The 24865-nt window shown below is 37.7% G+C and overlaps 1 protein-coding gene and 1 pseudogene across 15 annotated transcripts in view; both read left to right on the plus strand.

The window, feature by feature from the left end:
• The window catches only part of LOC125779099 (glutamate receptor ionotropic, kainate 2), a 2985835-nt gene that overhangs the window by 1789508 nt on the left and 1171462 nt on the right, over positions 1 to 24865 (plus strand). The window lies entirely within an intron of this gene.
• On the plus strand, positions 20759 to 20888 carry LOC125779829 (small nucleolar RNA U3; annotated as a pseudogene).

Genomic DNA, 24865 nt, shown 5'->3' on the forward strand with positions numbered 1-24865 from the left:
GTAAGGAAAACAATAATGACTCAACTCTTGTGGAAACCGGTTTAATAATTATTACCTTTTCAACGCTCTCACTACCTGACACAATCTCTATCGGTTACGAAAAAGTACGCATCCGACCTTACATACCCCTGCCTCTACGCTGCAAAAATTGTCACCGCTACGGACACCTCACGAAATACTGTAAAAACCAAAAACTATGCTCAAATTGCTCGCAATCTTTTCATACATCACCAGACTCGGTTGAAAAGTACCACTACCCGTCCGTCTGCCATAACTGCAGAGAAAACAACGCCAGCTACGCCAACCACTCACCTTACTTTAGAAGCTGCCCTATATTCATTAAACAAAAGGAAATTCAGGCTATTAAAATACTTCAAAAAGTGGACCACAAAACTGCCCACACTATATACAAACAACAACAAAATCTAGTACATTTGCCAGTACTCTACGAACACCAACAGTGTACAGCTCAAGCGACGAGGTCTTAGCAACAACTCTCACGACAACCAACAGTTCTCAAAACAAACAGTCCAACAACAACACCAACTCCAACTCCTCTCTACCTACTCAACGCTCTTCGACGCAACCCACCTACGCTCTAACCATGGCTCGCAGCAAGATCAGCACGAATCTCACACATACAAACACTAGCCAAGGAAACGACAACACTAATACGTCTGTAGTTCGCCCTTCAACAACAAATAAACAGTACGAATCTGCACAACTGACAGAAACGAAAATCAAAATATTCCCAAAAGCAACATCAAATAGCATGATCAAGCAACTAAAAGCTAACGCTAAGGAACAAATAGGCAAAAACAAACTTAAAAAGGCCAATCACAAACAAGAAGACAACAACCCCAACACAGAATATAGTGATGACTTTGACAGTCTCACTATGGAAGAGTAAATGGCCTTACAACAACATATTTCTTCTTTTTTATTATTTTATTATCGTATTACTAATTATCTTACCACCTGAATATTTATTACATTCATTTAAGTACATATTTAATACAATACACTAACATGTCACTTACTATACTCTAATGGAATATAAAAGGATACACAAATAACTACATCGGCCTACAACTATTGTTAAAATCACATACTCCGAAAGTAGTTTCTCTCCAAGAAACACACATACAAAACGATCAAAATTTACCTATACCTATTAACTACCATTTATATACCTCCGGCTCCACACGAAACGCGTTCGGTGGCTCCGCACTACTTATCCACAACTCTTTGCAACATACACATATCAACTCTACAGCAAATAACTTTGACGTTACGAACGTTATCATCCAATCTAAGATTAAATTCATAATCAGCTCCACGTACATTCCACCCAATACACCACTTACTTGCAATAACTTAGAAAACATTGTTCCACAATCCAGATTACCTGTACTAATTACGGGTGACCTCAATGCCCATCACACTAGTTGGGGCGCCAAAAACAATAATAAAAAGGGGAAAACGATATCCAAATTTATAACACAATCCTTACTAACACTACTAAACGACGGTTCGCCTACCCACTACTCCACCCACCACACATTCACACACATTGACCTATCAATCGCATCCCCAATCATCGCCATTCAAAGCCATTGGAAAACGGAGTCGCAGCTCTTCGGTAGTGACCATTTCCCTATAATAATTACTCTCTTCCCTGACAATAACACTGAAATAGTCCCAAACCGCCCCAAATTCAATCTATATAAAGCAAACTGGACCCAGTTCCACCTCCTAGCAAGTCATTTTAGCAACAATAGACCTGTTAGCACAAATATCAACAAAGAAACTGCAAATATCCACAGGATCTTACTTCAAGCTGCCAATGAATCCATACCCCAAACATCATGCAAAAGAATATATGCAGTCCCGTGGTGGAACAACACACTACAAGAACTAAAAATATTAAAAAATCACCATTGGAATAAATTAAAAAGAAACATATCGAACGACAATATAATTCAATATAAAAAGGCTCAAGCAAAATTCAGGCGAAACATAAAGATAGCAAAAGCAGAGTCTATTAGTCAATTCACTTCAAATATTAATCCGCACACACAACCAGGAAAAGTATGGGCAACTATTCGCTCCTTCTGCGGACTAAAACCCAGATCGTCAATTCATTGTATCGATACCCAACTGTTAAATGGAAATATAACTACAGAAAAAGCGGAAATTGCGAATATATTTGGACAATTTTGGTCGAAAGAAGCACAAAACCGTAACTTCTCGTCAACATTTCAGCAATGTAAACAAGACACCCTGAAAGGGACATACACGCTAATACCCAGCAAATCTGCTTCCTTTATCGAAGAAAAAATCAGCTATTTGGAGTTAGACATTGCACTAAATAAACTCAAAGGCAAAACACCCGGTGTTGACCGTATTTCTTACCAAATGTTACAACATCTACCAAAAATCGTAAAACACCGACTCCTTGATCTATTCAACAATATATTCAATCAATACTTACCGCAGATATACAAAAATAGTACGGTAATCACCATACTAAAACCAGATCTCGATAAAACCTTAATTAAATCATACCGACCTATTTCTCTCAAGTACTAGACAAGATCATCGCCAATAGATTATGGTGGTTTGTCGCCACAGACAAACTCATACATAGTCATCAGATGGGGTTCAGGAAGGGAAAATCAGTGTCGGATTTCCTAGTATATCTAGACTATCAGATCACTCAATCCCTATCGGCCAAAAAACACCTATCAATCGTCTCCCTAGACTTCTCCAAAGCCTTTGACAAAGTGGGATTACACTCCATTTTGGACCAACTTAGACTTTGGAATATCGGCCCAAAAATTTTCCGATACATAAAGAATTATCTGACCAACAGAACTATCAAAATAAAAATAAATTCACATTATTCTCAACAATATCCCCTACAGAATGGTATCCCACAGGGATCACCATTATCCGTTATACTCTTCCTCATTGCCTACAATAAGCTTAGTAACATCATTTCCCTTCACAAGGAATTAAACTTCCTGGCATACGCTGACGACTTCATTATTATAAAAAAAAATGAACAGATCAAAAAACACTCCGATAGATCTCAGCAACCTACATAACGACATTACCAACTGGTCCTAAAATTCAGGAGCCCAACTATCACTACAAAAATGCAAACACATCCACATATGTAAAAAGCACAACTGCCAGGTTAACACCCTCTGCAACAACATCAACATAAGCTCCGTTAACAACCTAAAAATACTCGGACTTATATTTAATAATAGATACAAATGGAATAGTCACATCGACTACCTAGTATCTGCACTTAAAAAACGACTCGACATCATAAAATGCCTCGCAAGTACAAGATACAATTGCAACACAGTGTCATTACTATTAGCAGTAAAAGCGTTGATTATATCAAAAATCAATTACGGCATATACCTATACGCATACGCGCCAAAATCGACTACAAGAAAGCTGAATTCAATCATCAACTCCAGTATACGCACAGCCCTTGGCGCTTTCAAAACAACCCCAATCCTATTCCTCAACTCCGAGGCCAATATCCTACCGTTGAACACCAATAGAGATTTTAGTACAGCTACACTTATAAAATCGGTCATAATCAACGATTACTCCCCTCTTCCCATGCTCCTATCCAAAAATCCTCCAAAAATAATTAATAAAACTCCATCCTGCCTAAATAGGATAACAAACTTTGCAAAACAATTCGACATCCCATTAAATTTTAAGCCTTACAAAAACTCCAAAGCTCCGCACTGGAAACTGGATTACTCAACAATAAACACAAATCTAGCCCATTTCAAAAAAAACGTTACTCCTCCACTAGTATTTAGAAAGCAATTTTACACAACTATCGAAAAACTCCGTAATTTCAAATTCTTATACACGGTTAGCTACAGCATAATTCAAAACAAAAAAATTATAAAAATCGCACACCTACCCATCTACAACTCAAATTTTTCTGCCGAACTAATTGCCATTCACGAAGCTATCAAATACGCCACAAAGTTACCAGGCAAATTCGCAATTTGCACTGACTCCCTCTCTTCTATAGACTCAATAAAAAACATAAACAACCAGGACTTCTATTCCAACTCAATTCGTAGGTTTCTACTAGAGAAACCAAATAAGCTAAAATTAATTTGGATCCCAGGTCACGTACAGATACCCGGTAACGAATGTGCCGACATAGCAGCTAAAAATGCTATAAACGCTCCACTCACAATTACACCCAATGTAGTCTTCTCGGACATAAAATGCTTTTTAAAATCACACTTCCTCCAAAAACACCAAAATGATAACAACAATCATTCACAATGGTACTTAAACATGTCACAAAACTCCAAGACAATCAACGACTACTTAAAAATCAGTACAACTTCTCTGACTAGAAAAGACCAAACAAAAATTATAAGACTAAAGCTAGGACACAATAGTCTCACACATAAACACCTAATTGACAAAAGCTTGTCCAACATCTGTAAATTTTGCAATAATCAAACAATCAGTACCCAACACATCCTCGATACATGCACATTCTTCGACGCCTACCGACTTTCACTTCCAAACTCAACACCTTCAGAGCTACTCAAAAATCCCTCATTTAATAACTTAATAACACTAATAAATTATTTAAAGTTTTGTAATATATATAATGAAATATGAACATACTATTATTTCGCAGCATACTGTATAATTAACATCAACCACCCTTACCACTCACACTAACACTCTTAACTTCATCTAAATTATTTGCACTACTGTAATTACCTACATTCATATTAGCTTAAGGCCTCAGATGCCATAGCTTCTACTTTATATATTGTTTTGTAATTTAGTTATAGTTTCAATATTCTTTTAAATAAATAAATAAATAAATGTATATAATTGGGCGAAAACTAGACCTATTTCCCAAAAGACTTCGGATTTTCGAGCATCCGGCTGATTTTGTATAATGACTATAAATAACGATTTTGGTTTTTCAACAAATCTTATGCCAAATATATACAATATGTAGGACAGTGTACATATAAGTTATATGTGTGGTGTATTTATATACATATAAAATTGGTTAGATTCCGATTCTATGGTTGACGTTTTTCATAAGGTATTTCCCTGGTTTTGATTCCTGCAAGTTGCAAGAGTAAAAAATTTTCGGTTGCAACCGAGCTTAGCCCTTTCTTACTTGCTTCTTGATATTGTTATAGCTTGTAACTGCGCTGTAGCATGACTCTAATGCGTGGTGGGCTATGTGCTTTTCCATCTTTTTAATTTATAACATAGAGTCTAAGTCCCGGTGTAAAGAAATTGTTTATACTCGTAAGATGAGTTTCTGACAATAGCATAACATGCATATTATTCTCATCAAGAAATCTAATAAGCTCCAATTTATGTTTGTTAACACCATTAGCTTTCCATTGCAAATGTTCAATGCACTCATTTTTTAATTTTTGTTTCATCTATGTTACTTTTTTTCAAGGGCACTATGTGGAAATTGCTGGTTTGCCATTAGCTTTCTATATGCAAATGTTCAATACACTCATTTTCGACTTAGAAAAATTTTCAACATTTGGTTTTGTGATTTGATTATCTCTTGAATCATATTTTGCATTGTAGTCATAAATTGTGTAATACATTGGGTGAGGTTCAAAATCATTGTTTCAACGCTTCCATTTGGTTGGTTTTGGGGTATTATGTTGCTTAGTTTGGAGACAAGCGCATTTGAGCTCCGCTCACGCAAATAGATTGGGGGCGGTTTGGCATTCACGACGGTGGTACCCTTTGCATTATCGTTAAGTTCTTTGCTCAGTAAGGCCTATTGCCATTTAGAATTTCTGGCTATTTACCATTTGGCGTGCCGGGTTAAATTTTTTTGGCATTGACCGCAGATTTAATTGGACTTGATTTCTTTTTTACGTTTATGTAGCGATCAATACCAGTCTGAACAGATGGCAATTTTTTTTTACTGTTTTTACTTGATTGTTTTTTTTTTCAATTTAATAAATTATTTTGTTTACTTTTTATAATGACGGAGTTAATGGAGCGGATTAAAAAACACATCCGTACACCTTGGACACAGAATATATACCTTCCAACTGGATTGTGCAAATTTATGGAGAGCTCATCCCACATGACCAACAAATTGTGTTTGTTTGTCTTTCAATTTTTTGGACTAACTTTTGATGATTAGTATAAATATTAAACGAGTTTTCCATTTTATTAGAACTCTCTGAAGATTCCATGTCCACACCTTCGGTTTCGTCATAGCAAACCGCATTCATTCATGCAGTGTCATCAGAGAAATGTATTTTTTTTTTTAATCTAAGACCTTAAAGGGTGGAAATGGCCAGTAGAGTCACGCATTCTACAGCATTCATCCTTTTAAAAGTTCTTCCAGTAATTTTTCGAATTCCAACTGTACCGAGTACATCTTGTCTTAGCTTTTTTTCAGTGTTGGTCTGTGCCAGTTAGTTTCCTTAATACCCCAATTTTCTCATGTCTTCAACATTTTCTCGCTTATATGTTGAGATGTATTTGTTGTTCGAACAAAAAATCGATGCATCGGAAATATCAACCACCATTCGAGGCATCGGAATTAAGCAATTTATCACAATACAAAAACATCGATGCATATCGGAAATCACTAATATATTGCAATAGTGCTAATTGATCGTGTGGGACGATTGAAGTACTACTAGGGATTACTGCTCACAACCTGAGAATCGGCGCTAGGTTACGTATCACAGAACTGAGACGCCATATCGTCCAAGCTAACATTCTTACTGTAAGGACCAAAGGAGAGACGTTATTGATACCCAGAATACCCATTACACCCACAAACTCACCCTTCTAGTTCAAACGCCTGCAATTTCCTGTAAAAGTGTCTTTCTATCCTTTTAAATAAAAGCCATGAAAAAATCGAAAAAGTGCCATTCATCTGGTCACCCCTTGCTTCTCCCACTCACAACTGTGGATTGCTCGGGTGTCGATGCAATAACCTTTTTTTCAAAATGTGAGCCTTCCGGAAGAGATAAATGCCCAGGTATCAATTCAGTTCGTTTTTCCTCAGTTCAAGAGTTTCTTCAATGGATTCTTCTCCAACTTCATTTTCTGAAAAAAAGCTTTCACGCTGAAGAGAGCTTTGGCAACACATGGTATTTCCAATATTATTATCTGTTCTGTCCTCTTCGACCACCTCTGTTTTTTTCTTTCTCAGTTTTAGAAGATAGATATTGAAACGATTGATAAAATATTGGAAATATTTTTAAATTTGAGTAAAAGCGGTAAAAAATTTCCGATTCTTCTTCTATGGTAAATTCGTCTAAGCGCATATCGCACTGAAAATTATTCCTGTTTTATAATATTTAAGGTTCTCGAAATAATCAGCCGTTATGTCAAAGTACAATTTTTCAACATCCAGAGAAATTTCTTTTGAGTACTTTGTGAGAAAATTGTGCATTTGAAGAAATAAGATTTTCAAAAGATTGATATGATCATTTCTATTATTCTATTATTCTTTGTTGAAATCATCAATTACTTTTCTGAGGCGTTCAATTTTCCTCTTGAATTTGTAGATTTTTCTCAATGGCTTTTCCTAAAAAGTGTTGGACGTGTACAACACCTTCCCGAATAAATCTGCCTGGGCATCCAACATTTTCTTTCTGTTTATACCCGTGATTTAAAAACATAGCCTTTGAATATATAGTTAAGTGATCATCCGATTTTTATTCAAGTAATGTCGAATTCGAACTAAACTACAAAATGGTTACATAAAAAAAACTTATGGACAACATTTTACAAGCGAATGGACGGTAGGAGACAAAATAAGTGTTGGAGCAAGACCTACATAAGTGTTGTAAAACGTAAGGTTTATGGTAATAAGATGTGGTGTAACGTGTGCCAACGTTTTTTTCGAAGATTCAAAACAGTTGATAAGGGCAATTTCCGGAATAGTTTTCAATACGCGTAGCGATTCATGTTTAATGTCTTCATATACTTATTTCAAAACGGTTTCCCTACAGCGATCTTTTGAATTTCTTGAATAGCCAGCAGTCACACGGAGTTAATCAGGCGAATACGATGATGGCACCATGATATTTGTAGAAAGTTTGACGAAGAAACAATTCTGTATGCAACGGTGCTTTATCACGGTATTAAAAACAATAAATGTTGGCCCATAAATCCGGCCTCTTTTTACGAATATCTTCGAGTAAAGGACGCATAACACTCAAATGGTATTTTTGTTGACAGTTTGGATAGTCGGAAGGAGTTCGGAGTGCACCACACCTCGAAAATCGAAGAAAATTATCAACTTAACCTTGCTTTTTGGCCTGCTTTAATGTTTTTTAGCTCGGCTCACCTTAGCCACGGTATTCGGCCAACTGATCGTCAGTTTCCCTGTTGTAACCACAGATCCAAGACTCATCAATAGTAGGCAAACGTTTCGTGACATCCTGGTTTAACAAACATTAAGACGAGGCTGTTTTTCGAAAAAAATTAATAATTTTGGTACCAATCGTGCTATAACTTTTTTTGGGCCCAATTGATCTTTCAAAATGGCCAGTAAGTTCTCTGACTGTTAACCATCGATTCTAAATCACTAATTCTTTTATTTTTTTGAAGTGTTGATCATCAGCCGATGTTGATTTCTATTGTGGGTGTGATTCGTCGTCAACGCGTGTTCGACCATCTTTGAATAATTTCTACCAATCAAAAACATTCTGAATTTTTCGGTACCAGAAATTTTATTCCATACACAAAACTTGAACTTCTTTGTTTCAGACAGATAAGCGTATACTAAACACTAATTTGAGATTTGGCACAGATGTCACTGACAGCCATACCAACATAGAAAAGAATAAAAAAAATTGGACGAATAAGTTTTCGGGTGAAAATTAAATTTAAAAGTCCTACAGTAATATGTGAATTTATCAAGAAAGGTCTTTTGTGTTCTGAAAAATTGTTTATATCATAGATATTTGATGTTTTAAATTTTTCGGAAAATCCAGATGTTTGCTCTTCTGTATATGTAGTAGATATATTTGTATGTATAAAACATCGATGTATTTTTGTTTAATTTAAATGCAACGAATGTTGGTTTATAAAATGAGATTCAAAATAAAAATTATAATAACATATGGAAAATAGTAATCAAATACACTAATGCGTTTGTATGTAATGTGTTTGGTTAAGAATATAATAATAATTGTTAGCATCTACACGTACATCTCTCTATGCACTTATTCAAAAATTATTTAAGTCTTAAACCATATAAAATAAGAAATACTTGTTTTCCAAAAATGCATTTGTTCAAAATAGTACAATTTCTACTTTTCCCATCTGCTCATAAAAGTAAATGTTCTTCTATAGTTCGAATCTGCCTTTTAAATTCATCTACACAGTTAACGAAATCAAAACACTATTGCAATTACATTTTTTATGAAATTTTCGAACTGCGCCTGACAAATTTTTTTCAAATATTGTTCAATAATTAAGACACTTTGTTCTACTGTGTAACGCTGTATTTTTACGAAGCCTAAAGTGTCAGCTGTCGATTTTCGATAAAGCGAAAATTCTATTCACCAATAAAGGTTGCAGACAAAATAAGAGAGACCTCGAAATGCGTCAGTACGAAAAGCTTGATAAGCTGGCCGACAAGGGTGAAGCTCGAAAATTCTACGAAAAGATGCGGCGATTAACAGGAGGTTTCAAGACCGGGGCATACGCTTGTAGAACCACCAGAGGTGATCTAGTGACTGATACCCAGAGCATAGTAAAATTATGGAGGGAACTTCTCCAGCCTACTGAATGGCACTGAATGCATAACACCAGAAGATGGCGAATCTGATTCCTCAATAGATGACGGTGCAGCATTTTTTGACCATGAAGAAGTTCGAATAGCAATTACCCGTCTGTAGAACAACAAAGTGGCGGGGCCGATGGATTGCCAGCTGACCTATTATACCTAAAAGGAGCATGCATAAGTTACTTTGTAGAATATGGTCGGACGAAAGTGTGCCCGACGATTGGAATTTAAGTGTACTCAGCCTAATCCACAAAAGGAGAGACCCCAGAATCTGCGCCAACTAACGTGAGATGAGCCTCTTCAACATCGCATATAAAGTTCTTTCGAGTGTATTGTGTAAAATATTAAAGCCAACAACAAAAGACCCACCAGAAAGGAGAATCGACACACACCACCTCTTCGTCGATTTGAAAGCTGCTTTCGACAGCACGAAAAGGAGCTGCCTTTATGCCGGAATGTCTGAATTTGGCATCCCCGCAAAACTAATACGGCTGTGTAAGCTGGCGTTGAGCAACGCGAAAAGCTCCGTCAGAATCGGGAAGGACCTCTCCGAGCCGTTCGATACCAAACGAGGTTTCAGACAAGGTGACTCCCTATCATGTGGCTTCTTCAATCTACTGCTGGAGAAAATAATTCGAGTTGCAGAGCTTAATCGAGCAAGTAGCATCATTTATAAGAGTGTACAGCTGTTGGAATACGCCGATGATTACGATATTACTGGTCTCAACATATGCGCGGTTAGTTCTGCTTTCTCCGGACTGGATAAGAAAGGGAAGTAGATGGGTCTGGTAATGAACGAGGGTAAGACGAAATATTTCCTGTCAAACAATTTCAAACAAATAGTCGTCGTCATAACTTTCAATGTCATAGATAATTTTATCTATCTTGGAACCAGTTTCGCACCAACAATAGTTCGGTTTTGAAATCGAACGCAGAATAACTCTTGCCAACATGCGCTACTTTGGACTGAGTAGGCAATTGAGAAATAAAGTCCTATCTCGACGAACAAAATTAAAACTCTGTAAGTCACTCATTATTACCGACCTGCTATAAGATGAAGAGTCATGGACGATGACAGCAACTGATGAGTCGACGTTGCAAGATTTCGAAAGAAAAGCTCTGTGAAAAATTTATGGCCCTTTCCGTGAATATCGCACTCGATGAAACGATGAGCTGTATGAGATATAGGAGACATTGACATAGTTCAGCGAATTAAAAGACAGCGGCTATGCTGGCTGGATCATGTTGTGCGTAAAAACGAAAATAAACCATCTCTAAAAGTATTCGACGCAGTACCCGCCCGGGGAAGAAGAGGAAGATAAAGTCTCTGTTAGAGAGATCAGGAGGAGAAGGACCTGGCCTCGCTGGGTACCTCCAATTGGCGACACCTTGCGAGAAGAAGAAACGACTGGTACGCTGTTTTTAACTTAGCCATAACGGCGTAAGCGGTGCCTACGCCAATAAAGAAGAAGAAGAAAGGTTTTTTCCGGTGTAAGAATCTAAAGCAAAGTAGAAAAGAAATCAATTGCGGTAGCCAGCGTGATCAGTATCAGGGGCTCTAGAGTTTCTGGCTCCATGTAGCAGAACTGGCAGTTTGGGTAAGATGCTAAACCAATAAAAAAAGAAAAACCTTTTTAGCTTGCAGTGACCAGTTTAAAATGCGGCAAGTAAGTGCAATTTGTCTCTCCGGAGGTTGATTAAACTCTTACATATAGTGAGATTGGAGTATGTGAATTTAGCGCAAACAGTCTAATATCGAGTATAGAAACCGTGGCATTCCCGTCTGGCTACCACGCTATGCTTATATACAACACTATCCTAGCTCAAAGATATTTCAATCGGTGTTCCTAGGGATACTTTTAGAAGGAGTTGCATAACCATTACTTTTAATACGAATTTCATGATTTTGTGATCTGGCATAGACTGTGAGATCAGTGTAGTCATAACTTCTTTACTCAAAGTTATGTCAAGCACTTCTATTCTGTTCCTCATAATGAACGTTTTCAACACTCGGAACCCATATTCTCGATACCTAGATTACTATTAAATATATATTCTCAACCCTCGTGCTGCAGTCCGCGCTGGCACATTCCGTGTGATGTGCGTTTACTTCGAACGCTAAGATAAGGGGCAGCTTTTTCCTATTGCAGCGTTTCACTGGGCTATGTAGGTATGCCCCGTGGGGGCATAATGAACGTCTCCCAAAGAAAACAGATCACTGCCGGGACGAAGTCAGTACCTTCGGTGTCACCGAAGAAGTCAATGCAGATTTTGAGAATCCATCCTCGAGACGAGGTATTAATGCCGTCGTTTTGGTTCCTATAGAGCTCGAGAGGGAACTTGTACGGCTCCCCAGCACTTCTTAGGAGAAACGCCGTCGTACTATGCATAATCCGAATATCATCACCCTCTTTTGCAAAGAGGGCGGAGTCTTTATAGCTTTAGAACGATCTTCTTTAAAAAGTTAGCAGTACTCTACACTTGCAGTCTACCAGCAACATTCCAGCTCTGAAATATATGCAATGGAAAGATTCTGGATATCCACATACCTACAATGTCTCTTTCATGATATTGTAGATCGGTAAGCTCCTTCGACCCCAGTGACTCCAACATAGAGTGAAGCAGCGCAGCTGTCCGTAGACCTTATAGAGCGTTCAAATATTGCACTGTCCCTCCACAAATTGAAGAGAATTTGTGGAATAGTGTTGGCTTCCTGTTGCCTTCAAATTGATGATTTTCTACCGATTGGAGTTTTAGTCGCTATTCTGGTGATAGTGCGTCTAGCAAGCTAAGCTTTCGGTAAGATCCTGGTCTGCCCGTTTATTGTGCTTCATTCTGGCTTGAAATAACGTTTGTTTATCAGGATGAGCTATCGGTCCAATGTTTGTGAAGGAGAAGGCAAAGAGCCAAATGATGCGGTAATGCCAACATTACTTTCCAACGCGACCCCGTGTTAGGTAGGCTCCGTTTAGTCCTTTGGCTACTTACCATCTAATGAGAACTAGGACTGGTCGTGTTATACTCTAGATTTGAAAGCGTTAGCTCTACATTGTCGCGATATGTCAGATTTATCTGACTTCACTCAAATATCAGTTTCGAAAAACAGTTGCTGTCATCGTCCATGCCTCTGCACCATAAAGCAAGATGGGTATAAAAAGTGACGTATAGAGTTTTAATTTTGTTCGTAGAGATAGGACTTTACTTCTCAATTGCCTACTTAGTCCAAAGAAGCACCTGTTTGGCAAGAGATATTCTACGTTCGATTTCGAGGCTAACGTTTGTGTTGATGCTGGTTCCAAGATAGACGAAATTTTCTACAACTTTACAGTTATGACTGTCAACAGTGACGTGGGAGCCTAGTCGCGAGTGCGACGACTGTTTGCTTGATAATAGGAGATACTTCGTTTTGCCCTTGTTCACTACCAGACCCATTGCAGGGATACCAAATTCAGACATCGCGGCGTAGATGTAGCTCATTTTCGCTTCATTTTCCTGCAATCAAAGCAGCTTTTAAATCGACGAAGAGGTGGTGTATGTCGATTCTCTTTTCACGGGTCTTTTCCAAGATTTGGCACATTGTCGGTTGTTGATTTTCCAGGTCTAGGGACACACTGATAAGGGCCAATCAGTTTTTTAACGGTGCGCTCTAGTCTTTCAAACATTACGCTCGGTACAACCTTATACGCGATGTTGAGGCGGATTACCCTCGTTAGTTGGCACAGATTCTGTGGTCTCTTTGTTTTTGGATTGGGCAGAGCACACTTAAATTCCAATCGTTGGGCATGCTCTCGTCCGATCATGTTTTACAAAGAAGCTGATGCATGCTCCTTATCAGTTCTTCGCCGCCGTGTGTGAATAGTTCTCCGGCAATCAGTTTTCTGTCTGCAAATGGGACTCGCTTCCCTCTTCAACTCTCGGTATCTATCCCATCCCGCACGTGTTGTGGTCGATCGTAACGTTGTGAGGCAGTCTGATTTCACTCCACTGCGACACAGCACTCCTCGTCATACCAGCTTTTCTTTTGCATTTTCCGAGAACCAATGGTTTTGGTTGCAGCTGTACGTAAGGAGCTTGAAATGCCGCTCCACAGTTTCCTTATACCGAGTTGTTGACGAGTATTCTCAGAGAGGAGTGCAAGCGGCTATTCCCTTTGTTTGTTGACGTGCGCTGTTTGCTGCACAGAGGCGGGTGTGATTCTTTACTGCAACACGGTAGTGGTCGATGTTAGGACCTCGGAGCGTACGCAAGCCTACAACACGGGAGACGTGCCTTTCTTCTATCACAACATGACCGATATGGTTACTATCCGAGGACAGCCAGGAAGCTTAATGTATTTTCTTATGCTGGAATCTACAGATAACCATATTTCGGGCCCCGGCGAAGTCGATCAGCCTCAAAATAATAGTGGAAATAAGTGGAAATACATACATATATATAATTTGAACGTGTGTATCAGAAATTCATGTTCTCTGCCTTCCGTTGGGTGTGCCTGGTTTGAGTGAGCGTTATTGTTATCTATTTAATTTTTTTAATATACCCCGCACGCATATTCGTGTTTATATGTGTGGTTATGCTTCATTTTTCAGATCGCGCCCACGTCTATAGATCCGTTCTATACTTCCGCAACATGTTACTTCAGAGTAGTTTTGTTTTTATACTCTCGCAACAAAGTTGCTAAAGAGAGTATTATAGTTTTGTTCACATAACGGTTGTTTGTAAGTCCTAAAACTAAAAGAGTCAGATATAGGGTTATATATACCAAAGTGATCAGGATGACGAGTAGAGTTGAAATCCGGATGTCTGTCTGTCCGTCCGTCCGTCTGTCCGTCCGTCCGTCTGTCCGTCCGTCCGTGCAAGCTGTAACTTGAGTAAAAATTGAGATATCGTGATGAGACTTAATACACGTATTTCTTGGCTCCATAAGAAGGTTAAGTTCGAAGATGGGCAAAATCGGCCCACTGCCACGCCCACAAAATGGCGGAAACCGAAAACCTATAAAGTGTCATAACTAAGCCATAAACAAAGATATTAAAGTGAAATTTGGCACAAAGGATCGCATTAGGGAGGGGCATATTTGGACGTAATTTTTTTGGAAAAGTGGGCGTGGCCCCGCCCCCTACTAAGTTTTTTGTATATATCTCGGAAACTACTATAGCTATGTCAACCAAACTCTACAGAATCGTTTTCTTTAAGTATTTCCATATACAGTTCAAAAATGGAAGAAATCGGATAATAACCACGCCCACCTCCCATACAAAGGTTATGTTGAAAATCACTAAAAGTGCGTTAACCGACTAACAAAAAACGTCAGAAACACAAAATTTTACGGAAGAATTGGCAGAAGGAAGCTGCACCCAGGCTTTTTTTAAAAATTGAAAATGGGCGTGGCGTCGCCCACTTATGGACCAAAAACCATATCTCAGGAACTACTCCACCGATTTCAATGAAATTCGGTACATAATATTTTCTTAGCACCCTGATGATATGTACGAAATATGGGTGCAATCGGTTCACAACCACGCCTTCTTCCAATATAACGCTATTTTGAATTCCATCTGATGTCTTCTCTGTATAATATATACATTAGGAACCAATGATGATAGCGGAATAAAACTTTACACAAATACGGTATTTGAGCTGAGGTATCACGTTTAAAAAAATATGTAAATGACGGATAATGAAATCTCGATTATCACTTTATCATGCGAGAGTATAAAATGTTCGGTGACACCCGAACTTAGCCCTTCCTTACTTGTTTAACCTACGAGTTAACACCTAAAACTAGACGATATCGTACATAGATATAAAGTCGTATGTAAAAGATTAGGGTGATGATACCGGATGTGTTCCCGTTGACTGTCTGTCCATCCGTCCGTGCAAGCTGTAACTTTACTAAAAATTGCGATATCTTGATGAAACTTAGTGCACGCATTCTTTAACAGCATAAAAAAATTGGAATCGTAGACGGACATAATTGGACTACAGCCAGGGCTACAAAAATTCATTAAACGAAACCCATTAAAGCGCCATAACTAAGCTAAAAATGTAAATAAAAATCTATAATTTGGTCCAGAGAATCGCAGTGAAAAGGGCAACTATCAGCTGAAAATTTTTAAAAAGTGAGCTCCACTACGCCTCCAAATAAATTTAATATTAGAATCTCACAAATGTTGAAGATAAAACGTTTTAGTAATATTTATGTTTTGTTTTTTATGAAGAGCTATAATTTATTTTGACTTGAGTTTTAAACATTTTTGGTATTTCTTTGTTGAGTATAATTTATAATTTGGCTTATTCGTAATGGTAAACTAACCAAAAATATGCAATCAATTCTTCAAAATAGCGGTTACTCATACGAACTGACTGCACCCATTTTCTTGAAAAAGTCTCAGTTTTGTCATTATGAATGCTGACGCTTTCACTTATCCGTCGACAGACACATATGTGTCGCTAAATTATCGACAATAAAACTACCCATGTGTGCTCTTTAGTTTTTCTCTTGTGTTTTATACATGTTCTGGGTTTTTTATATACTCTGTAAACGTCGGACAGTTCGAACTAACGTCATTGTGGAATCTGTAAAGGTAGCTTCTAAAATATCCATGTCAACTAAGTATTTGCGTCTGATGGAAGTCCAGGTCTCCATGTCGTTTATCTATCCACTAGGAGATGTCCGATACTGTTTTAGGCGCTGATAGCTGATACAAGCATCTCCCTGGATGTAAATGGGAGGCATACGATCGATAGAGCGTTATAAATATTGTTTGCTTTACCAAAAATATACGCCAAGTGTTCTCTTAATTTTAATTTGGAATCGAATATTACTCCCAGATTCTTCAACACTCCTCTATGGTGAGATCTATTTGTTCTTCCACCTTCCTGGTTCTTATGAGTAAAACTTCTCTTTTGTGCTCCGCGAGATCCAGACCCACAGAAGAGAACCATTGGCTTAGACCATTTAAGCACTAATTGCATTTATCTCTTATGTCGTCTAATTGTTTGGCCACCGCTACCACCATGAAATCGTCTGCATATGCTATTAATTTCAGGTATGTTGGTTGCACTATTTGTGTATATTTTTGATTCCGCCCACCTTTTTGTGCCTGCTGAGCGAATCACTTCCGATCATAATGTCAATTATTGATCCTTTATTTCCTCTTTGGTACGCGTTTGGAGTTTCGCTGTTCTTTATTGTTAAGGTCGTTTGGCACAGGTATTTTTGAATTAGCCGCCCGTTATAGTTTGTATATCTGCTACCCCATGCAGTTGACCAATGTTTTAGAATTAACTGTGGTATCCTCATTTACTTAGATACTTCATAATCTCGAGATACTTAGGGCGAATTGTGCCTAATACTGAATACTTTCCTTTGCAGAACATGCAGCTCGAACCGTTTGTGAATGACTTTGCTAAATGTCCTGCGGTTCCACAACGTGTGCATTGAGAAAGTCTGCCTGTCGAACTACATCATTTACGCGCCATGTCTCCCAGTTGGCAACACTTATATCATCGTGGAATAGTCAAGTATTCTCGAAGATGACAGATCGGTCACTTGAGCCATCTTGAGCATGCATGTAATCAAGTGTTGTATGTATGCCGCTGTGTTTTTCGCAGACTTTTGTCATTTAATATCTCCAGATTTTAGACCTCTCCCTTTTTAGTGCTGCTCGAATTTCTTCGGGAGCTGGTATTTCGTCCAGGTCTTTTAACGTAATCGTAACGATATGTGTTTTAAGCTGTATCATAGCCACTTCGCGAACCACTCCCTCCAAGGCACTTCGGAAAGGTTCGGCTTTCGTGTCTGCTCGATTTTTCAATTCTAAATGCATTTGAGTGTATTCTGAATATAGGTTACGTTTGAACTCAGCTCCTTAAGTCCAGTATCACTTTTTATTTTTCGCAGGATATCTGCATTCGACGCACCATCCTTCTTTGTAATAATAATGGCATCTAGTTTTTTTCTATTTTTTTTCCATTGGTTTCTTCTTTTAACCACGTTTACCCATCTGTCATTTGCGCTTTGAATAACCGTGGTATCCTCTTGAGATATTTTTGCTGCTCCACTATACGATAATTGCGCTTTTTCACTTACGTTTTTTGGCTTTTTTGTTGGTGGTTAAAAGCCTGATGTCTCGCGCATTCTTTTTGGGGTATTATCGTCTCTATCAGTATGTAAGTACTTTAGATGGTTTCCCTATCATCACCCTTCTCTATGCATTTTAAAATTTTTTCAGCTTGGCGTGTAATGACACAACGTTGCTTACAAGTTCTTATTCTTTTGTCCGGTTTGCTACAGATGCTAGCCGTTTCTAAGTTTTGCAGTTCTTCAGGCTTACCCCTTATTTAGTCGGCAGTATCACATTGCCTATTTGGTCCAGCAGCGGCGGACTCCTCAGTTTTGACATTAGGCCCAATATTATATTCAGAGGCCACACCTTAGCGAAAAAATAGTTTGGGAACACAGTCGATGGGTATGTTCAGCCCTTAGCTTTACTAGGTAGCTTAAATGTAAAATTGTAAGCAATGCACAAACCAAAAGGAAAACGAAAACACGAGAAGGAGAACAGCTAATCGATCAAAATAAAAATGGCAGAACAAAAAAATGTAATTAAGTAAAGCCTATTGTAAGGGGAAAAATTATATTTATTTTTTTGCAAATTGGATATTATTCGACCGAATGGTCCAAGTCCAGCACCCAGTAAAAAAAAAGAAAGCTGCCGTCGCTGAGAGTGTACACAAAGGCCGTGGAGAGTCCATTTGGCGCCGTTCACAGCAACCCTGACTGACATATGGGACGACTTGGGGCATTTTACAACGAGATCTGAAATTCAAAGCGTGGAACTGAAGCCGCTCAACCTTCTCATGCGACATCGCTTCGTTATATGGGCTCTTGAACAGTTCCCAGAAGCTCCGATGTTTTCGAGCCCAAATTTGTGCAGCGATGAGGCCCTTTTCTGGTTCAATGGGGGTATGTAAAGAAGCGAAATTTCCGTATTTGGGGCGAAGAGCAACATGAACATATTCAAGAGCTGCCATTTAATTCGGAAAAAACTACAGCTTGGTGTGTTTTGTGAGCCGGTGGAATCATGACGCCGGTGAGAACAGACAGCAATGGCAATCGTTATCGCGCCCTGATAACCAACTACTTGATGCCTGAAATTAAAGCTTGTGATCTCAGTGCCTTTGGTTTCAACAAGACGGGGCCACTACCTACACATCGCATCAATCAAGGGTTTTATTGAGTGTTTAAAAATATTCATAATTTATGTAGAGCACACGCTCTTAAAAAAAATAAATTTTGATTTTATTTTGGCAATATAAATTAACGAACTTATAAATTTTAATATCAAAAATGTTATAAGTTTTAATTGTAATAAAATTAAATTCAACAAGGGAGGCAGCGAGAATCCAATGTCGAAGATGATTTGTTTTGTTGGCGATTTTCCGCACATCGAGGTCAAAATATATAATCGCAGTAGAGAAGCGTAGGTGTCGACCCGGCGCAGTGTTTAAGCGAATGTAATATTATATAATATAAGTATATGAATGTTGATGTGCGAATTGATCAAACGAGTTGTGTCTGCTATCCCGTTGTCCATCTTTTTTGTTTAGTGGGTTAGTGTACATGTATGGTGAGTTGTGTTTGTGTTGTGTAGTGTTATGGTGTCATCGGCTGTGGTATATTAGCTGTGTCTTGCCAGGGTGTGCCAGTTTTTCCCGGGTAGAGTGGGTGGATGCTTAACTCATTTAAACATCCTGGGCCCCCTAGCCGAATATTTTGCCTAGTATTACACGTATATGCTGTTTCATGTATTTCGGCGTATTGATGGTAGAGTTGCCGAGGGCGCAAATGCCTTTGGTTTTAAATATCGTGTTTGGTATATATTTACTTTTAGGTGCGTATTGCAAAGTACTATATATGGCGGGTTTATCCGACTTATTATTATAGCAAAAAGAGTGTATGCGTTGTTTGCATTTATTAATTTTATTTGTGGTTATTTACATTTTTTTTATCGGTTTGGTATGACAATTAATTATTATTTGCCTTCTCTGTATTATCGGCTTGTTATGGATAGTAACTCCACGCCTGGCTCAGAAGTGGCCAGAATGGGTACTCTTTAACCTGGGAGCTAGGACTATGAAATTATAGATCTTGCGAGATAATAGCCGTGAACGGAGAACGGTTTCGATTCGTAGAGTAGGGAATTCTTCATAATTAATTGGGTGCTTTTTATAGCTGATTCCCATTACCCATCCATATGAAGAGTACTTGGATAGATGCAAAAAGAGCGACCTTTGCCTTTTGTAAGTGTAGTGGCGTCACTGTATGGCATTGGGAGTATCTCTTAACTTCCTTTCGAGATTTTATTTATTTTTGAAATTTTCTGAAAAGTGTCGATTTTTCGACTTTTTGATGCAACTGTGTTATTTTTATGTTTTAGTACGTATGCACTAATTTGGCGTTTAGTAGCCCGCCACCGCTCTAGGAATTGTTAAGAATTGTTTTTGAAGTTATACTTCTTATACGACGCCGGAAAAGGTTGCGCTAGATTCTGGTTGCGCAACCTTCCATATAAAAGTAACGCAAAGTTGCGCAACCTCGCTCCATCCATATGAATGTAACGCAACCTTGTCTGCGAAGATGTGCGAGCAGCAAGCGAAGCGGTGACAATCGGCGATCGTTTGTTCGTTTCTTTCGGCACAGCTCGGCCGACACAACAACACAACACAATGTTGCCATGCTTATGCTGTTGTTGTTTTTGTAGAACAATGTTTCAATTTTTGGTTGGTGACATATTCACATGTGTGCGCATATGTATGTTTGTATGCTTGTACATAATTGAAGTTATAGTTCTTTTTTTTCGTTTGCCTTTCAGCGAATTCTCAACTATTTTGTGTGACTTTTAATTGAAATACTCAACGTTGGCCTTTCAGAATCACACAGAATAATTTCTGTGGTTTTTGAAATTGACCCATGAGGACGAGGTATATCGTTTTATCTGGGAGCGTGAGATTTAAGAAAATCGCTCGCTTACAAGGGATAAAACGACTTCTGAGTGGCGATTTTAATGAATAAATTCACAGAATCATTTCTGAGCTTTTGGAAATCAATACTAATAAATATTTTTTTCTTACTAATAGAAAATAAATTTATCACAGCAATATACATAAACATATACATAATATTGCTGTGATAAATTTAATTTCTATTAGTAAGCAAAAAATTAATAATAAATTTAGTAAGACTATACTTCTCAGGGCATCACAGCAATGTTATGTATATGTATATACATATTATGCATATGTATTACTGTGATAAATTTATTGCGAAAGCAAATGTTCTACAAAGTATGTATATTTCTATACTTAAACAAAATTATTAGAACCATCGTATGTTTCTTGCATTCATAACCAAATCATACTTAAGTCAGCGCAACCTAATTGTCAATGGTGGTGTTGGTGGTAAGCGCTTGGAAGGTCAAGATGCTAACACAGGTCCCAGGTTCGAATCCCGACAGAATAAATTTTTAATTTTTTGCTTTTAACATCGTATACTATACAAATTAATATTTTTCTTACTAATAGAAATTAAATTTATCACAGCAATATTATGTATATGTATATACATATTATGTATATTGCTGTGATAAATTTATTGCGAAAGCAAATGTTCTACAAAGTATGTATATTTCTATACTTAAACAAAATTATTAGAACCATCGTATGTTTCTTGCATTCATAACCACATCATACTTAAGTCAGCGCAACCTAATTCTCAATGGTGGTATAGGTGGTAAGCGCTTGGACGGTCAAGATGCTAACACAGTTCCCAGGTTCGAATCCCGACAGAATAAATTTTTAATTTTTTGCTTTTAACATCGTATACTATAAAAATAAATATTTTTCTTTATTTTAATTTCTATTAGTAAGAAAAATATTTATTTGTATAGTATACGATGTTAAAAGGCATACATCTTCTATCCTATCTTGTGTATCTGCACATGCTCATATGAGTGTATGTATACGCATGTGCGCGCATTGACTTGCATGTTCATACATTCATATATACTTATATGTACATATATTTGCATACATTGCCGAACAAATAAATCACAAGCATACAAACATACATATGCGTACACATATGAATATGTCACCAACAAAAAATTGATCTTCACAAGTCAATCCGGCAGCCAAATTGGCGAAGAACAAAAGAGAGATGATTACGCTGCATATTCTCTTCCGCAACGAAGAGACGGAACTACTTTCTGAGTCAAAATTCATTCATTTAGACTTTGCTTTATTCTTCATTTTATGTGCATAATAAATTTATAAAATGTGAATTTAAGTTTTCTAGTTTTCTTTCATACAAAATGATATGCATTTCTGAATATCACTAAGAAGTATAACTTCATCCGCGCGTAGGGACTCCACGCACCTTTTTTTTTTCATTATTGAACTTTGTTTTTTTAAACCAATTTGTGAAGTATTAGAAAATTTTGGCTCTAGCCAATTATTTGATCGAGTATTTGTTGCTTTAGAGAAGTCTTCACATTACTGATCATCTAGGGCAGTGGTTCCCAAACTTATTTTGTCTACCGCCCACTTTGAGAATAAATATTTTTTTAGCGCCCTCATTTTTTCACCTACTTAAAAACCACTATAACTTCACATTAATTATTGTGACCTATATATGTATACTAGAGGACCCGTCCACGCTTCACTGTGGCTGATACATAGATAATACTACTACTACCAACTATATGATTCTTATTAGTTGGATTACAATTATTAGTTAATGAGATATAGCATTTCTGTGAAGCAACTTGTGTTAATTTATAAAAAAAAAATGGATCATAGAGCATTTCGTGTGTTAATACATCATTGCGTTTTGATGGAAAATACTGTTGAATTTGGGCTCAGGGAAATCCACCGATGAAAATATATTTGCTAAGCTTAAAGAGGCGAAAGCTCTGTGCAAAGTGGGCGCCTCGCAAGTTCATAATCCAACAAAAAAAACGAATAACTGATTCTGAAAAGTGTTTGAGTGCTCTCTAATCAGAATAAAGCCGAATTTTCGCGTCGGTGGTAGAAACATAGCTCCATCATTTCCCACTGGAGTCCAATCGACAGTCATTCTAGTGGACTGAACACGATGGACCGGTTCTCAGGCGTGGAAAGACGAAAAAGGCGGCTGAAAAGGTTATGACATCAGTATTTTGGGATGCACGTGGTATAATAACGGGTGATTTTTTTGAGGTTAGGATTTTCATGCATTAGTATTTGACAGATCACGTGGGATTTCAGACATGGTGTCAAAGAGAAAGATGCTCAGTATGCTTTGACATTTCATCATGAATAGACTTACTAACGAGCAACGCTTGCAAATCATTGAATTTTATTACCAAAATCAGTGTTCGGTTCGAAATGTGTTTTATCGACAAATTTTGTTCAGCGATGAGGCTCATTTCTGGTTGAATGGCTACGTAAATAAGCAAAATTGCCGCATTTGGGGTGAAGAGCAACCAGAAGCCGTTCAAGAACTGCCCATGCATCCCGAAAAATGCACTGTTTGGTGTGGTTTGTACGCTGGTGGAATCATTGGACCGTATTTTTTCAAAGATGCTGTTGGACGCAACGTTACGGTGAATGGCGATCGCTATCGTTCGATGCTAACAAACTTTTTGTTGCCAAAAATGGAAGAACTGAACTTGGTTGATATGTGGTTTCAACAAGATGGCGCTACATGCCACACAGCTCGCGATTCTATGGCCATTTTGAGGGAAAACTTCGGACAACAATTCATCTCAAGAAATGGACCCGTAAGTTGGCCACCAAGATCATGCGATTTAACGCCTTTAGACTATTTTTTGTGGGGCTACGTCAAGTCTAAAGTCTACAGAAATAAGGCAGCAACTATTCCAGCTTTGGAAGACAACATTTCCGAAGAAATTCGGGCTATTCCGGCCGAAATGCTCGAAAAAGTTGCCCAAAATTGGACTTTCCGAATGGACCACCTAAGACGCAGCCGCGGTCAACATTTAAATGAAATTATCTTCAAAAAGTAAATGTCATGAACCAATCTAACGTTTCAAATAAAGAACCGATGATATTTTGCAAATTTTATGCGTTTTTTTTTTTTTTAAAGTTATCAAGCTCCTAAAAAATCACCCAATGACTAATTACTGAGCCAGTTATAATCTATTTCACTGCATATTTGGTTGCACTTCTTTTCTACTATTCCAAATACATACTTAGTAATTGCATTATTTTTGAGGAAGAATCTGTTTAAAATTATACGCATATATTCAAATGATTCCTAAAAAACATGAATCTTGAATAAACGCTTATGATTTGAAATATAATTTTTTGTATTTATGAGTTGTATTAAATTTTGGCATAAAGAGACGAAAAGTATCCTATGTCCTTACCCTGGTTCTAAGCTACCGCCCTACCAATTTTCAGCCAAATCGGTTCAGCCGTTCTTGAGTTATAAATGGTGTAACTAACAACAACTTTCTTTTATATGTATAGATTAACGGAGAATTCTAAACGAAACTTTTACTAAAACGAGCAACTTGAAACCTGAGCACGCAGGTACCATACAACGGCGCTTAGGTCTCAAGTTAACTCTTACGGGTTCCACCTGCCCATAAGAATGATTATTGAAACAGAACTTTATAGTATTTAAACAGAGAATCTTTTATTAAAAATAAAACTAAAATAATCGATCCATATATAAAAACTAATGTGAAGCATGAATCTGATGCTGTTTAATAAGTTTGTTAATATCAAGTTCCAATTTACTCAAGAACAGTCGCAAGTCGCCACGTTCGGTAACAAGCAAACGATTTCTATTTTTAGTAAGCAGTGTTGTCACAGCACTAAGTCCACGTTCACACAAATATGACGATGGGAATGCTATCAAGAATCGTTGAACGATTGATCACAATCCAGGGTACAATTGCGAGATCGGTTTTTGTAGCCAAAATTTTTGGTAACCATTTTTGAACTTGATTTTTATTTCCTCGTTTGTTG

The sequence above is a fragment of the Bactrocera dorsalis genome, chromosome 6 (assembly GCF_023373825.1).
Source record: "Bactrocera dorsalis isolate Fly_Bdor chromosome 6, ASM2337382v1, whole genome shotgun sequence".
NCBI lineage: Eukaryota > Metazoa > Arthropoda > Insecta > Diptera > Tephritidae > Bactrocera > Bactrocera dorsalis.